Source organism: Lathyrus oleraceus, chromosome 5, assembly GCF_024323335.1.
Source record: "Lathyrus oleraceus cultivar Zhongwan6 chromosome 5, CAAS_Psat_ZW6_1.0, whole genome shotgun sequence".
NCBI lineage: Eukaryota > Viridiplantae > Streptophyta > Magnoliopsida > Fabales > Fabaceae > Lathyrus > Lathyrus oleraceus.
In genome coordinates, this window is record NC_066583.1 from 477,188,016 (window position 1) to 477,205,558 (window position 17,543).

Sequence of the window (17,543 nt, forward strand, 5' to 3'; positions counted from 1 at the left end):
ACATAAAGAAGTTAAATTCAATAGAACGAGAGTTTGAGTTTTTAACTGGACATAGTAAATTGAGCATTAATTCTAAATCAGGGCGAAAGCAATTTTTAGAGTTAATTAAATTCTAATCTTTTTCAAAAAGTATTTTTAAAAGTTAAATGTGAGATCGAGAGTTAAGCATTTGAATTTAATTATATAATCTAAGTCAACAGAGCGAGAGTTTGAGACGAGGGTGTTTAAACGATTAGTGTTTTCTTAAAAAGAGTTTCTATAGATTCTGTTGTTTTCAAAAAGTGATTTTGGACTTAACCAATAAGTGATAGCTGCGTTAATATAAAGTCATAGTCTATTCAACAGAGCGAGAGTTTGAGAAAAGACTTTTAATCAATGGTATTTACTGAAAAGATTTATATTAAAAAAAAACCAAGAAACCAACGAAGATTTGATTCCCTAATTACGACGAACTACATACCGATATCCGCTTAATTGATATTTAATCTAGATCTTATTTTAGTTTTAACTTTTCCCCCGAACAATCAAAGTATCATCCGCCTTAGCTTTACGAAGTAACCTTAGAAAACGGTATATCGATTCATAAGTCCCTGTGGGATCGATATCTTTTAAAACTACGCGATAGAACTGTGCACTTGCAGTTTGTACCCCAAATTCGACTCATAAAGTCGCGATCAAGTTTTTGGCGCCGTTGCCGGGGACTTTTATTTAGTCGATATCGTAACTCTTCTGTTACGCTGTAGAGACTAAGGCTTATTTTTATTTTTATTTCTTTCGTTGATTTGTATGCCACACACTCGCTCACAAGGCGAGCCGTTCTACTTACGAATCAACGACATTGAACTATATCTCCGAGTCTTACGACGAATTCGGGAATATCGTGCTGCAAACAATCTCCCTCCAATCGAAATTCCTGATCTCAAAATTCTTCTTCCTTCACCGATACCCGAGATGGCAGAACCAGCTCGTGCTCTTCGAGATTACGCCGCTCCATTGCAAGATGAGCCGTATTCGAGTATTGCTCCACCCGCAATCGAAGCAAACAACTTCGAACTTAAACCTTCACTGTTGCAGGCAGTGCAACAGAACCAATTCTCTGGAAATCCTACCGAGGATCCAAACCTTCATTTATCCGTATTTGTCCAATACGCTGATACTGTTAAAGCTAATGGTGTCACTTCAGAGGAAATTCGACTTCGTCTCTTTCCTTTCTCGTTTAGAGATAGCGCTAGAAGATGGCTTCAGTCTCTTCCTTCCAACTCAGTCACCACATGGAACGAGTTGAAGAAAGTCTTTCTTGCCCGATATTTTCCGCCGAGCAAAACAGCTATGTTAAGAGCCCAGATAAATGGATTTAAACAGAAAGATAACGAGTCTCTTTTCGAAGCATGGGAAAGATACAAAGACATGATGAGACTTTGTCCACACCATGGTTTAAAGGACTGGTTAGTAATTCATACCTTCTATAATGGTCTCTTATACAACACGAGGTTAATAATAGACGCCGCCGCAGGTGGTGCACTTATGAATAAACCTTACGCTGATGCTTATCAACTTATCGAGAGCATGGCCCAAAACCACTATCAGTGGGGAAGCGAAAGAACAATGGTAGAAAAACCTCAGGCGAAAAGTGGCATGTACGAGATAAGTAACCTTGATCATGTTAATGCAAAAGTGGAAGCTTTGGCCCAGAAAATTGAAAGTTTAAATGTATCACCTCCAGCCACAGTGGTTTCCATAACTCAGAATTGCGAAGTCTGTGGAATCCAAGGTCACACTCCTGCAGATTTTCAGCTCCTAACAGGAATCCAAGCAGAGCAAGTAAACTATGCTCAAGGAAATCCCTACTCGCATACCTATAACTCCAACTGGAAGAATCATCCTAATTTTTCATATAAGAGTAATAATGCCTTATACGCGCCTGGACAAGCTCCAAATCAAGCCCCAGCTATACCTCCTGGATATCAAAAGCCGATCCCATCTACACCTAACAATAACGTTCCCAGGAAATCCAACTTGGAAATCATGATGGAGAACTTCATAGCTTCTCAACAGCAAACCAATAAAGATTTCTTAAACCAGAATGTACACACTGGCGAGCAAATTAAACAACTAGCAAGTAAAGTAGATGCCCTGGCTACCCATAACAAGATGCTGGAAACGCAAATATCACAAGTAGCTCAACAACAAGCGCCTACTGCTGCCCCAACTGGTACATTTCCTGGACAGCCCCAACCTAACCCGAGAAGCCACGCTCATGCAATCATACTAAGAAGTGGAACGGAAGTGGAAGGACCGTCTGATCCAAGGATAGAAAACCAAAACTCTAAAAGGTCAACTGAGGAAGAAAATAAACCTAAGGAAAAGGAAGAGAGTGATAAGGAAACCATAGAAAAGAAAGAACCTTATGTACCTCCACCTCCTTATAAACCACCTATCCCTTACCCTCAAAGGCTTATTAAAACCAAAGATGCGGGCCAATTTAAAAAATTTGTTGACCTACTGAAACAATTAAACGTCACAATTCCTTTTACAGAAGCTATTACGCAGATGCCCTCATATGCTAAGTTCTTAAAAGAAATTCTTTCTAATAAAAGGAAACTTGAAGAAAGCGAAACCGTTACACTCACTGCTGAATGTAGCGCTATAATCCAGAATATGCCTCCTAAACTTAAAGATCCAGGTAGTTTCTCTATACCCTGTCACATAGGAAAATTTGTCATAGATAAAGCCTTATGCGATTTAGGAGCCGGTATTAGTGTTATGCCTTTATCCATATGCAAGAAACTAGAAATGGGAGAATTAAGACCAACTAAAATGTCTGTGCAACTAGCGGATCGTTCTGTTAGATATCCTGTAGGAATTCTTGAAAACGTTCCCGTGCGCATAGGTCAATTCTACATTCCAACCGATTTTATAATTATGGACATAAGAGAAGATGAAGTTACACCCATTATATTGGGAAGACCATTCTTAGCAACCGCCGGTGCGACCATAGACGTAAAATGAGGACGACTCACTTTCGAAGTAGGAGAAGAGAAAATTGAGTTCATTCTTTCCCAATTTTTGAAAGCACCTGCAATAGAAGACACATGTTACTTCATGGATATCATCGATGAATGCATAAAAGAAACAGAGTTAGAAAAGGACAAATCATCAGACTATCTTGTAGAAGACAAACTTAACCAATGTTTAGCAATAACACCGGATCCTACGCAATGCCTTAACAAACCAACCCTAGACCTGAAAACACTTCCCAAAAATCTGAGATATGAATTCCTAGACTTAGAACTTGAACGACCAATGATAGTTAATGCAGACCTAGGAAAACTCGAAACAGAAAAACTCCTGCATATCTTAAGAAAATATCCAACCGCACTAGGATACAACATCACCGACCTTAGAGGAATAAGTCCTTCTATTTGTATGCACTGCATCATGCTAGAAGAAGACTGTAAAACTTCTAGGGAACACCAGAGAAGACTAAACCCGATCCTGAGTGAGGTAGTGAAGAAGGAAATAACCAAGTTATTAGAGGCAGGTATCATATATCCTATATCTGATAGCAAATGGGTTAGTCCGGTACACGTAGTATCAAAGAAAGGAGGTATAACAGTTATTGAAAATGAAAAAGGAAAAACTATAACCAAACGAATCGAATCGGGATGGAGAATGTGCATTGACTATAGGAAACTAAACAAAGCAACCCGAAAAGATCATTTCCCTTTACCATTCATTGACTAGATGTTAGAACGATTAGCAAAACATTCTCATTTCTGCTATCTAGACGGTTATTCAGGCTTCTTTCAAATACCAATTCATCCTGATGACCAAGAAAAGATAACATTCACGTGTCCTTTTGGTACCTTCGCTTATCGATGAATGCCGTTTGGCTTGTGCAATGCTCCTGCAACCTTCCAAAGGTGCATCATGGCGATATTCGCCAATTTTCTCGAAAACATCATGGAGGTATTTATGGACGATTTTTCCGTATGCGGACAAAGCTTTGAAGAATGCCTTGAAAACCTAGAAAGAGTTCTAGAACGATGTGTAAAAGTAAACCTAGTACTTAATTGGGAAAAATGTCACTTTATGGTACAAGAAGGAATTGTTTTAGGACACATCATCTCAAATAGAGGAATTGAAGTAGACAAAGCCAAAATAGAGGTAATCGAAAACCTTCAACCTCCGAAAACTGTGAGAGAAGTGCGAAGCTTCTTAGGACACGCCGGTTTTTACCGACGATTCATTAAAGACTTCTCTAAAATAACTAAACCTTTGACCGGACTATTGATGAAGGATGCTGAATTCATATTCGACAATAAATGTTTAGAAGCATTTCAAACGCTTAAACAAGCATTGATCTCCGCGCCCATAATGCAGACACCAGATTGGAATGAACCATTCGAAATAATGTGTGATGCCAGTGATTACGCTGTGGGTGTTGTTTTAGGACAACGAAAGGATAAAAAGCTTCACATCATATATTACACAAGTAGAACTCTAGATGAAGCACAAATGAATTACGCCACAACCGAGAAAGAACTTTTAGCAGTAGTATTTGCGCTAGATAAATTTCGTTCTTACTTGGTCGGAGCCAAAATAATCATTTACACTGACCACGCTGCTATCAAGTACCTCTTAACAAAAAAAGATGCTAAACCTAGACTCCTAAGGTGGATCTTGTTGCTACAAGAGTTCGATTTGGAAATCAAAGACAAGAAAGGAACTGAAAACGTAGTAGCAGATCACCTCTCTAGACTCGAAAACCTGGAACCGGAAAGAACATCGATCAACGATGATTTCTCGTACGATAAACTTATAGCTACTTTGGAAGAAAATAAAGCTGATAAACAGGTAGAAACCACCTTAGCTATATCTGTTACCCCATGGTACGCTGATCTCGTCAATTATTTAGCTGCCGGAATAGTTCCACCTACTTTATCCTACCAGCAAAAGAAACGATTCTTCTATGACATAAAACACTATTACTGGGATGACCCTTTACTTTTCAAAAGAGGCCCCGATGGTATTTTCCGTCGGTGTATACCTGAAGAAGAGGTAGAAAATATAATCCAACACTGTCACTCCGCTCCTTATGGTGGACATGCAAGTACATCCAAGACCTGCTCCAAAATCCTACAAGCCGGTCTTTATTGGCCAAACATATGGAAGGATGTGCATGCGGCTATTAAGAAATGTGATAGATGTCAACGCACAGGAAACATATCTAGACGTGACGAGATGCCACAAAAAGGCATTTTGGAAGTAGAGATTTTCGACGTGTGGGGAATAGACTTCATGGGACCTTTTCCATCCTCTTTCGGTAACAAATACATACTCGTGGCGGTTGACTACGTATCAAAATGGATTGAAGCTATAGCTTCTCCAACAAACGACACGCGAGTAGTAACTAGACTCTTTAAGAATATAATATTTCCAAGATTTGGTGTCCCGAGAATAGTAGTCAGTGATGGTGGATCGCATTTCATATCTAAGATACTCGAAAAACTACTGTTTAAGTATGGTGTGAGACATAGAGTAGCAACACCTTACCATCCTCAAACCAGTGGACAAGTGGAGGTGTCTAACAGAGAAATTAAACAAATATTAGAAAAAACAGTCGCCACCTCAAGGAAAGACTGGTCATCGAAACTACCCGAAGCTTTATGGGCATATCGAACTGCTTACAAAACTCCCATAGGGACAACCCCATTTAAGCTTATTTATGGAAAATCTTGCCACCTCCCGGTAGAATTAGAACATAAGGCCTACTGGGCTATTAAAAATCTAAATTTAAACTATAAGGCCGCTGGTGAAAAGCGAGTTCTTGACATAAACGAATTAGAGGAACTTCGACAAGACGCCTACGAAAATGCCAGAATCTACAAAGAAAGAACGAAGAAATGGCATGATAAACGTATATCGAGAAAAATCTTCAAACAAGGCGATATAGTCCTTTTGTTCAACTCTAGACTTAAGTTATTCCCAGGAAAACTACGTTCTAGATGGTCAGGCCCTTTCCAAATCACCAAGGTCTTTCCAAGTGGAGCGGTGGAAATTAAAGGAAAATCTATAGAACCATTTATCGTAAACGGGCAGCGTCTAAAACATTATCATTATGCAGAGAACAATGAAGATTCACAAGTCCTGCACTTAGACGAAATGCCTCCAGAATTTATAGATTATATTTGATAGTTTTTATGTCGAGCTTGCGACATTAAACAAAGCGCTTCGTGGGAGACAACCCACAAATTTTTATTTTATTTTTATTTCTTCTTTAATTATTCTTTTTCTTTTAAATTCTATTTAGTATTCATTCTTAATTTACTTTAACTTATAAAAAATTTCTTTCTTTCGGCATTTGGCCAAATCCTGACTAAAACTCTTGTTTTTCTTTTCTCTAGCTAACACTAACCTGATGGGCCAAATTGACTGTATGGGTATCAAATTCAGAGGGAAAGCTCAGAAACAAAAGTTTGAGGAACTAGCAGAGAGAGAGATGCTACCTAGTTTGTATGATGATGATTGGGCAATGACTGCCCTTGGACTAAGAGAGAGTGTCCTGTATTTGCTGAGTCAGATAGGGTGGGAAACCTCTCCTATCCGTAGACATTTCGTCACCTACCGGAGACTGACACTAGAATTCCTTAGCTCTCTGATCTATCTACCTAGCCATGGAAAAGGAAAAAGCAGAGGTTTTATTCAGTTCAGAATGTTCAACATGGAGTATCAATTTAACATTCAAGATTTTACCACCCTTTTAGGTTTCCCTACCTCTTTTGATACATTCACAGTGAGCCAAGAAGACCTTTTTGAATATAGAGAACTTGAACATTTTTGGGGAAGCTTGACTGAAAATGACGATCCCGAGGAACATGAGTTTCTTTCTGGAAACATACATAACCCGGCCTTTCGTTATTTCCATAAGATCCTGGCCCTCACCCTTTTCGGGAAGAAGTCAAACAGTACCTCAGTTTCACGTGATGAACTCTTCATCATATTTTGCGCTTCCCAGAACCGTCCAGTAAACGGTGCCACTTTTATGTTGGCGAATTTTGACCGCCTTATCCAAGATGAACGAGCACCAATTCAAATAGGCGGATTGATAACCATGATTGGTAATGCTATCGGATTACGTCAACCTATGCTTGACCTAAGCCCTTTTTGTGGCATTGCGACTATGAGTATACCCTTCCTCTTCAACATTATGTTTATAGCAAACCTAGGGCCTGAAGAGTTTGAGCTTATAATTAACAACCAAGTTCTTTGCCTATTCACCTTGCCTAGTCCGAGGACTAGTGTTCATAACCGCAGTAACTGGCTCTACAACCTGAACGGAACACCTTCCCCTGCTAGATCTACTGAATCCATCCAGGACTACGAGATTTGTGACGACCAGATCCCTTATGCTGAATCTGACCCTCAGACACCATCTGGTTATTATGATATTGACCCTCCTCCTCAACCTGTCCCGACCGAAGAGTCGGAAATACCTGATCCTAGACATCATATGCCCGGAGATAATTATAACACCATCATTCAAGCTTTGATGTCAGAACAAGACGCCCTCAGAGAAGAGCTAGCTAATATGGGACAAGAATTTCTGGGATACATGAGCACTATGACAAATCAATTCCACGAGTTGCTAAACCGTGTTAACTCCTTTGCTCCTCCGGCCAGAGATCCCGCAAGTGGCTAGAAGTTGTTTTTCTTAGTTACTTAGTTTTAGTTTAGGCTATTCATTAGTTTTTACATTATTTTTAATATTAGTATTTGTTTCTCTTTCGCATTTTTGTTTTTGTTTTCCAATGTTGCATTATGATTATTTTATGAAGCTATTGATCTATTTTACTTTATTATGACTTATGCAATATCAATCAATAATGCTCTCTACTGTTGCTACCTACATGACTTATTAAAGATATCCATATATTATGAAAGTAGAATAGCATGCAAGGCAATTTAAAAGTATCACAATAGCAAAATAAAATAAAACATATGCATAACAAAATAACAACAATAAAATATAATGGTAAAAACAAAGTACGTTGCCAGAATGACTGTGTGACGAGCGTCACACAATCCATGACGGGCGGCACGCCGAGTGCCTGTCACGCCCCTGTCACGAGCGTGACACCTTCAGACTATGTGAACGTTACTAACCGTTGGGACACGACCGTTACACCATCCCACCTTTTTACCTTCCCCATTTATTCACATTTACCCACATTTATTTACTTTTCAACCACTCCCTTTCCAACTTCCAAATCCTTTCCTATAAATACCCACCGTACCTTTCTTCATACACCACAAACCATTCTATAAAATACATTTCATCTTCTTACCCTCATTACCTCTTTCAAACCACTTATCGATATGGCGGGCAACCAAGCTTTCGGAAATATCATCTTCCGATCCGAAGATGATAATTATCAAAGGGAGCAGTTCGAACGTTTCCAACAGCGAGGCGTCCAATCCACCAGGTATCCTGATTTACATTGTTTACAAGAATTAGGATTACTTCAAGGTATAGAATGGATGCTCCGCCTTGCTGATTTAACCTTTCTTTGCACTCATAATCAACCTACCTACCCATCCCTAACCTTAGAATTTCTAAGTTCTTATTCGTACAACACTCCCACCGGTGAAGACGAGTACTTAATCGGTACCGCAACCTTCCGTATGTTCAACACCGAATACTCCCTATCCCAAAACCACTTGAGCATCATGCTACAATTCCCTGTAGAAGGTCAAGTCCACCCTAGGATACCTCCGAACTCCCAGTGGCATATAAACGCCTTCGACCTCTTTAGGAAAATATCCGGTGTAAAAACCAACAACTGGGATGTATTACTTGCTTCACATATACATAACCCAACCATCCGGTACTTCATCCGCATCCTGCAAAACACTATTTTTGGTCGACCGAACAACAGCAAAGTCAACGCCAAGGAATTGTTTTTCCTCCACTGCGTCTTTGCAGCAGATACACAGGTAAACGTTGCCTCCTTTCTATTTCATCATATCCGCACCCTATATGCTAGAGGCCGTCAACCTTTTGTAATTGGTGGATTAATCACCACCATAGCACTTGGCTTAAATCTTGGGGATCGACTTCAGAATTTACAATCTCTCCCACCCCTATTGATGGATATAAGCTACTGTCGGTCCAGCCGCCTAATCAAAAACAGGGTAGGCGGAGGGTATTACCTTATGGTGAACAACCAGGAAGTCCCAAGCGTTGTTCTACCCAACATTGCCCTAACAGATGTCACCAATCCCAACCGCCACATCTATGATCTGAATGCTCCCGAAGCCACCGAGCCTACACAAGCAAACCCGCCTTCAGACGAGTTTGCCGAAATGGAGCAGGGTGATCAGGTTCCTGCACAACAATCAGTCCCGCTCAACCCTTCCGATAATGCAGCTGGTCCATCCTCACGACGTCGTCGACGAAGAAGGCCAGCAACCAACGACGAAATCATGGATGTTATCGATGGTATGCAAGCGTAGAATCTCGAAGTGATGCAAATGATGCGCCAGATGCAACAACAACAGGAAGCGAGGAATGCAATAACCGATCAGCGGTTCGCTCAGTTGCTCAGCAGGTTTGATGATTTGGAAGTACGTCAAAGATCACCAGGTCCAAGAACAAGAGGCGGAAGGCAGCATTGACTTTAGTTTCCTTTTCTTTTCTTTTTTTTGTATTTCTTGTGTTTTCTTTGAAACATTGGGGACAATGTTTCATTTAAGTGTGGGGGGGAAAATCGTGTTCTTTCTATCTTCCCTTTTTCAAGTATGTTATCTTTCCCTTTTCATTTTTATTTCCCTTTCTTATAAAATAAAAAAAATTATTATAATATAGATTTATTTTAAGTTAAGTCCCTAGTGTGAAAAATTTCTATTATTTATTCCCTCAAAAAATTTCTTGAGCCATAACAAAAATTCAACACACTCAGTAAGTATAAAGGTTGCCTATTTGTCGCGTTACGCGAAAAACCGGCGGGAAAACAAGAACAACAGAGCCGCCACCGTGCGTTATTTATCCCAAAAGAGGGAACGGAAACGCTCAGAGTAAACCTGGAAAAAGCATGGTCTCGCGACCAAAGAGAATGGGATCGGGAGTCGGTTATGCGAAGGGAAGGTATTAGCACCCCTACGCATCCGTCGTACTCGACGGGATCCACGCACAATAGGAAGGAAAATGGTTGCTAAAACACTGCTGAAACACACATCTACACAGGCTGAAAGAGACACAAGGAAACAAACAAGACTGACTCGGCAGGATATCGCATCCTGGGCCTACTTAGTCTATCAAGCATAGACATCAGAGTCAAAGTAGTTCGGACTGGGGAAACGACACATGCTCGCTAGGATGTCGCATCCTATGCATACGTATCTCCTTTGGACGAAAGAGAATCAGAGCATTCGTAGCTCGGCTAACACGCACACAAACATACACAGGCAAAGGCAAACGTGGAGCCTGAATGCCAATCACTGGACTTACATCAGCATCCGAACCAAAACACACACAAGAAGGCCAACATGGAGCCTGAATGCTAATCACTGGGCTTACATCAGCATCTGAACCAAACAAACTCACACTGGAACCTGAACGCCACTTGATGGACTTACATCAGCTTCCAAGCACACAACAAGACAAAACAAAGACACAGGCGCCCGGAGAGATCTGCTCATCTCCTGCCTACGTACCTCATCTGGTATGAGGATCAGGGCTACGTAGTTCCCCTACGAAGGGACACAGGACTAGCCTAACCAGATAACAGAGGGAGACACAACTAGGGAGACTAACTCAAGCCTAGATGTTATCATGCAAAGTTGTCCCTAAGTCAAGGTTTCTAGCTAACTTGCACAGGAAGCAAGCCTATCCTATTCAACACAGGCAGTAAATCAAGCATTCACAAGTAGCACACACTATATGCAGACAAATGGGGCTCAATCAAAGAGTAAGACTGCAAGAGCAAGTCATCTGTACAGGGGTAGTGTTAGCTCTTAACCTTGCCATTGAGGGGCTAAGGTGAAGCTGATGAAAGGAGAGTGAAGATAAGACTTCACAGCTCTTATCCCTGGTCAGGGAGAGCTTCAGACAAAGGAGCGTGGGTTCAGAAAGGAGGAACCCTTCTACACTCAAAACTCTGACACAACTGTACTTTGTACAAGATCTTGGGTTTGTGTCCTAATGCATCAACACAGTGGTGTGAGCAGAGGGACGACTCAACAGAATAGCAGGGGATGGATTGCACATCCCTTGGGTTCTGCCAATTGCCTCATAGAGGTCTTTACCTGCTTGGGGACAAAAGTAAACAATCACAAACATTGCCTCTAAAGGAGGACTTCAGACAGGTGCCTGGCCAAGTAACAGGCCAGGTCTTCCAGACTACATGGAGACAAGAATGTTATACCTCAGTGCAAATTGCTTATCAAGCAAAGCAAAACAATCTTAGCAACTAATGTACCTGAAATCAATCAAATATCATCAGTATACCAATCACAGAATTAAACAGCAAATGGTTCACAATTAACTATACACAGACAAACACAAGCCAATGCACCAAAGTGCAAACCAACTCAAAGGAGCCAAGCATCCTACAAAACAAAACAAGTTAGTTTACAATATCAAGTGAGACAACTCAATCAAATGTGAATCCACCTCCTTAAGGTATTTTGCTTCTTAACCTGAAAATCACATTCAAACATGAGATACAAGACCACTAGGACAAGCCTAGGGTCAAAAGGAAGTAAAAAAGTCAAAACAGCAAGTGAAACATGATCAAAATCAATATAAATCAATTAAGAAGAGAATCCAATTGTTCTCACATCAAAACTATGCACTAAATTCATTTCATGCACAAGTTAAGTTAAACTAGGCAATTGTGAACCCTATATGAGCAAACAGAATGGTCACACTCAAACAAATACCTAAACAGCTCAATAAATTCCACAAAAATTCCAGCCTAAACAGGACACATTCAATGAGCTACACATCAATTTTCATGCCATTTGGACAAGAGGAAGTAGGTCAATGAAAATCATAAACTCAACAGAAATCCAAGCAAGCTCATACATGGTAGCAAAATAAGCATCAACTTCAATCAAATGCAAAACAGTGAGAACAACTAAGAAATGAATGATACCAAAGCCAAAGTGAACTCAAACATGTTATGAATCACTCCATCAAATTTCACATTCATATGATATGGTATGAGCATTTCACATAGCATATAAGGCAATCACTCAAGCAAAACCCTAAAATGTCTAAACAGCAAGCAAAACTCCCCATCAAATAGGAAATTGATCAACAATTCCTACAAAATATCATGGCAAAACTAGACATATAGATGATATCACATGCAAAAATTGGGAGCATTTGGAGAAGCATAGGCATGCCAAATAAAATCATGAAGTTGACCTAACCTAGTGTGACACATATTGTCACACTCAACTTGCACACATCATATCTTGCAAACCATAAATCCAAAATTCACAAACTATACATCAAAATCACCAGCAATGAGTCAATAACAAGCCTATAAAAGTTCATGCATTTTGGCTAAGGCATCATCATTTCATGATCAATATGGTGAAACATACACAAAATGCATACAAGTCAAAGGCAATAGGAAAAGTCAACAAAATCACCAGGCACAACTTGGACTACCATGCCTAAAAAAAACTAGACAAAATTTGGAATCTAACAAAAAAAACCTCACTCAAATTGGATTAAAATTGGATTTGTTTCGATTTTTTGAAGTTAATTGAAATATTGAAATGTTTATTGAAGTTTTTTAAATGATTTAATTAAGTCTGATGGCAAACTTGTAATTATTCACCGCCTGGCCAAAACGCGTGCTTTCAGTAATTCAGTGGCGCATGGTGATTGGCTCGGTTTGGCGCTAAACATGAAATTTGAACGCAAGCCATGGCAATGAAGATCAAACACGCGTTTGGATCATCTTCTTCACCACGTTCATCAAGCGAATTCCAGAAAATCCAAATGCACAAAACTTCAACCAAAATCAACAAATGGCATATGGTTGGAACCGTCTAAGCACGTAGATTACAAATATCATGATGAAATTGTCCAGAAATTCATACACAATGAGAATCAATTGAAAGAAGTTTTAACATCTAGGCTTTGATTCAAGATTTCTCAGCCAATATCCAATGAAAACGCACGATTCAAGCTTTAGGCTACTCTACAATGAACATTCTATCAAATCCCTATCCTAATTGAAGCAATTATGGAGTTTGATTTCCAACCTTAATCGAAATGCAGTTATGGAATTGTTGAGTTCAGGCCTTGAAATCCAAAAACAGATGCGCAGCAAGGTGTATACAAGCATGTGGAGTCAAGATCCTAGCTCGAAGCAGCTTGTATTGGTGGAAATCTCCAACTGTTATACACAAGGTGCAAATGCCATGGCCATGGATCTTCAAGGTTCTTCCACTGTGAGCTTCAACAGAACTGCTACAACACCTACAGATGATGAATCACAAGAGAAAACACGAAAAAATGGAGGGAATCTTGATGAATTGTGAAGAAATGTGAAAGTGCAAAATGGAGAAAAATGAGAGAATTCTTGTGTTTTGCTTTTGGATCTGAAAAAATGGAATGTGTTTAAGCATTCTGTTATGATTAGATCATTTATACCAAGGCTTAATCCAAAAATTAATCAAGATTAGTAAATGGAAAGGATTAGTGTAATGTGCATTTTCAAGTGTTAGGTCCAATATGCCCTTTTCCAAACCAGTCCACATATCAGCTCAAAACCAGTTCACACAAGTCCAAAATATCATTTGTGATGTGTTGCAAAAGGTCTCATATGCATATGGCTTGTATTTCTCAAAATCACCTTTTCATGCCAAAAATGCAAATGTGTTCACTTAAAAAATGTCATTTTTCCATGAGAGTTTTTGATGAAATTTGATTATGCACCACGAAAGATCATATGAAATGTGGTTTTCTCAAAGAAAAATCAACCAATTTGGCCATTCCATGTGAAAGTTATGCCACTTTGAATTTGGGCATTTTCTGAAAATGATTGGACCATATCTTGCCAACCACACATGGGAATTTCAAGTTCTTGGACTTTTGGAATGGTGAGACCAAGATCTTCAACTTTCATGTTGGACAAAATTCCATTTGAAGCTTGTATGATGAAGTAATTTTGGGGAGAAAAACTTTCCATTTTGGGCAGTTGAAATTACAGGTCACCTGCCATTTTAGGAAACTTCTGATCTGACCTCCAAATCTTCAACCTTGGTCTTTGATATGTCAAATGAGACTTATATGGACATGAATGAGGCCTTTCAAACCATCTCCCACCTTCCAATCCATAAAATCAGGCACAGTTGACCACAGTTGACTGATGAGCTTTGATCATCCAATCTTTGTCCAAATCACTTCACAATGATCCTTAGACCATATGAACTTGATAAAAAAAACCTAAGGCCTTGTCTCAATGGAAATGGCACATGCTTGCTTGTTTGACCTGATCTCCTGACCAGTTTGACCTAATTTGTCAGTTGAACTTGCACTTGGGCAAAGGGCAATGCAATGTTATGCAATGAACTATGTTATGTTAATGACCTAATCATGAAAATGTATGCACACAAGGAGGGTGAAAATTTGAGGTGCTACAGCTGCCCCTATTCAATCAACTGGGAACCCGAATGGATGAGAGCAACGGCTGTCAGACTTTCAGGGTAAACAGGGATTGAATACCAAGAACCGTAGAATTTGCACACTGCTGGGATCCACCAACGGAAACGTCCACTGGGATCTGATACTTATTACTGAGGATTTTGATTTTTCTGTTTCTTCTCAAAGGATAAAGTCACCACATCCAGACATCTCAACACGATGAATGGGAATCGGAATCACAACTAGATGCCCACAAACAACTAGGAAAAACTCGACGTTTACCAAGACCAACGGAGAGGTAACCAGACATTAATGAATGACTGGAAGAGATACAACCATATGTCAATGGACGAAATGGGAAAAACTCAACGTTTACCGAAACCAACGGAGAGGTAACTCAGCTGGGACGACCAGGAAAAACTCGACGTTTACCAAGACCAACGGAGAGGTAGCCAGACATCAACGGACGACGGATGAACTGGGAAGACTCGACCAGACGTCATAGGACGAAAGGGAGAAGCTCGACGTTTATTGACACCAACGGAGAAGGAGAAAATTCGACCAGACGCCAACGGACGAAAGGGAGACTCAACGTTTATCGACACCAACGGAGAAGGAGAAAATTCGACCAGACGCCAACGGACGAAAGGGAGACCACAACCGGGCACCAAATAGGACGTCTACTGGGGATTTTGGCTGGGAAATCAACCAGACATTAATGAATGACTGGGAATAGGGTATACAATCAGACGTCATTGGACGAATGAGAAAAACTCAACGTTTATCGAAACCAACGGAGAGGTAAATCCACATGGGGAAGGGTACAACTAGACGTCATAGGACGAATAGGAAACACTCGACGTTTATCGACACCAACGGAGAGGAGGAAACTCTGAGGGGAGTCATCTGACATTACCAAATAATCTACGGGGAATAAGCAACTAGACGTCATCGGACGACTAGGAAAAACTCGACGTTTATCGACACCAACGGAGAGGAGAAATCTTCTGGGGACGACCCTGTGGGGAAAGATATCAACTATACGCCAACGGACGCATAGGAAAAACTCAACGTTTATCGACACCAACGGAGAGGAGTGAACTTCACTAGGGAAGGGACGACGTTACGAACATCGAAAGATGATGTTTACCGACATCAAAAGCAGACCAGACACTACGCATGACTGGGAAAGCACCGAAAGATGGTGTTTACCGACACCAAAGAAGACCAGACACTACGCATGACTGGGGAATCACCGAAAGATGGTGTTTACCGACACCAAAGAAACAACACACGCGGGTGCTGACAGGATACTGACATCTACATGTCTGGGCAAGGCCACATACTGGCAGGGGATCTCACTGGGGACCAAGGTCACGACAGCGAGCAAACAGGAAGGAACACCAAGGATACCGGGTTGTAGGTATGAAACGGGTGACCGACCAAACGTGAATTGGTTTGTGTTCCAAAACACTCAACATCCTGAAGAGGGCTAGAAAAGCGATCTTGTTAAAGGATGGACATTCGATTCCACAGGGAATACGAATCTTACTCTGCTGGAGAAAGCAATCAAAAGACTGACCAGAGAGTGCATGAGATATATTATCTATAGCCGTCGAAATGTAGATAACATACTCGCATGGAAGATTATCCATACCGGATTGGAGGTTGTTAGATGGATAGATCGACCGACATCATCCTGAAGAGAGCAAAGGCAAACTTGTTAAAGGATGGACATTCGATTCCGAACAAAGGAATACGAATCTTACTCAACTGGGGAGGACGACTTTGACCCAAGAGCGCATGAGATACATTATCTATAGCCGTCGAAACGTAGATAACATACTCGCATGGAAGGTTATCCATAACCGGGTGGGTTGTAAAATGGAAAAATCGACCGAAAAGAAAGGCATCGGGGTACCAGGACTAGGTATGCAAAGATGACCAATCAAAAGGACAGGGAATACCCGCTGGGGATAAAGTTGCTTAATCAAAGCAAATATCCGAAAGGAAAGGAATATCAATATCGAAAACTGGATAATGATAACCACAAAGAGGGGATTATATCTACCGGTTAATAGGCAGAAAACCACGGAAAACAGTAACTGTCATCAACTAGGATAAGCACAAAGGGTTAACTCCACCAAGGGGAGAACGTGGGATTTTACAACTACCAGCTAGTAGGTAGAAAACCACAAAGAAAGGACCTACAACTACCGGTTTGCAGGTAGAAGCCAACAAACAGAATGAACCACAAAGGCTACCTCTGCTAGGGGATGAAAGTGGGATTTTACAACTACCGGCTTGTAGGTAGAAAACCACGACGATAGGACTTACAGCTACCGGTTTGTAGGTAGAAGTCAACAAACAGTCAACGGGGAGCCAATTTAGGATCAATCCCAAAAGGCAGACTGAAACAAGACTCATCCTAATGAGGAAAGAACTCAATAGGGAAACCCGTCCCGTGAGGGAGGGAACGGAAACAACCGTCATCCACGAGGATCTAACTCAGTGGGGGAACACAGAAGGAAATGGTAGACACTTTCTGCTTAAGGGGTAGACTCTACATGAAGAGATCAGACACACCCACATCTGCTAGGGGAATTGTACTGCTGGGGATACCTGCTCGACTAAGGAGTCGCTTGCTGAGAAAACACCAACCTCTCAACCATGCTGGGGAACCCAACTCTGAAGCAGATCCAATGGCGCGATGCTAAACTCTTTCCAACAACCCAATCTCGGCTGGTCACCACTGCCTAGGGCTAATGGACATGTTTGCAATGTTGATGCATGAGTTTTTTTTTGTTTTACACAATGCCCCATGATCATGGAAATGCTATGCACTAATGATGCAATATGTTATGCTTGTCTAAAT

The 17,543-nt window shown here is 40.7% G+C and overlaps 1 non-coding gene across 1 annotated transcript; it reads right to left on the bottom strand.

The window, feature by feature from the left end:
• Positions 1 to 1,329: 1,329 nt before the first annotated feature.
• On the bottom strand, positions 1,330 to 1,436 carry LOC127088645 (small nucleolar RNA R71). The gene has a single exon (XR_007790473.1). It is a non-coding gene; the product is annotated as a small nucleolar RNA R71 (small nucleolar RNA).
• Between the last annotated feature and the right edge of the window lie 16,107 nt (positions 1,437 to 17,543).